Consider the following 999-nt stretch of genomic DNA (forward strand, 5'->3'; position numbering starts at 1 on the left):
GTCTCCCTAATACTCGGTTTCTGGTTACGAACGTTTGAACTACGGTTTTTGAGTGTTAATTGTTTTTTGTGGTATTCGTCTCCTTTGTTATATGGGAAATGTAGTTCTGCTAACTGTTTAGGTAAAACTGATCTCAACTAGCTAGAAACTATGATTAAGGAAGTCACATGATTACGTATAGTTTGTATATAATTATATAATGCGAGGGGTCGATGTAAATAAAACTAAATAAGAAATAAATCAGTAGTAATACATCAACATTATTTTGTATTAAGCATCAAGCATCAACGTCTGCGAACGATGCTTAAGCTTAGAACCAAATTTGACCTCCCCCCCCCCCTTTCTAAGGCTCATATATGGTGTAAATACTCACTCTATTGGCTAAGGTCTTGGTAGCTCAGATGGCAGAGCACTGGGCTAGTGATTCAGTGGTCGTGGGTTCAAGTCCCATCCAAAACAGTGAATTTTTCTACTTTTAATTTTTTTCTAAGCTTTATTGTACCAGCCTGGGGTCCGCTTGACAACTAATTCCCCAGAATTGGTAATTTTTACGAAAGTGACTGCCATCTGCCCTTCCAACCCAGAGGGTAAAACTAGGCCTTATTGGGATTAGTCTGGTTTCCTCACGATGTTTTCCTTCACCAAAAAGCGACTGGTAAATATCAAATGATATTTCGTACATAAGTTCCCAAAAACTCATTGGTACGAACCGGGATTTGAACCCCCGACCTCCGGATTAAAAGTCGCACGCTCTTACCGCTAGGCCACCAGCGCTTCACTAGATATACATACTATTGAATACACTTACACAAATTTCTTTACAAAAACCAATAGGTACCTAAAATCAACCAGTAACTTTACCAAACAAATACTAAGTATATCAAGATGTGAATTGTTCTTCCGTTACCATTTACATTTTGACACACTATGAGCCTTATTTCAAATCCATAAGGTCCACAAAAGCTTACTTTAAAAAGTTCTGCCCTCCTGCTAAAACAT

At 38.1% G+C, this 999-nt stretch overlaps 1 non-coding gene across 1 annotated transcript; it reads left to right on the forward strand.

Annotated features, from left to right (window-relative positions):
- Window positions 1-386: 386 nt before the first annotated feature.
- Trnat-agu (transfer RNA threonine (anticodon AGU)) lies at window positions 387-459 on the forward strand. Its single transcript has one exon. It is a non-coding gene; the product is annotated as a tRNA-Thr (tRNA).
- The last annotated feature ends 540 nt before the right edge of the window (window positions 460-999 follow it).

This window comes from Cydia pomonella, chromosome 5, assembly GCF_033807575.1.
Source record: "Cydia pomonella isolate Wapato2018A chromosome 5, ilCydPomo1, whole genome shotgun sequence".
NCBI classification, from domain to species: Eukaryota; Metazoa; Arthropoda; class Insecta; order Lepidoptera; family Tortricidae; genus Cydia; species Cydia pomonella.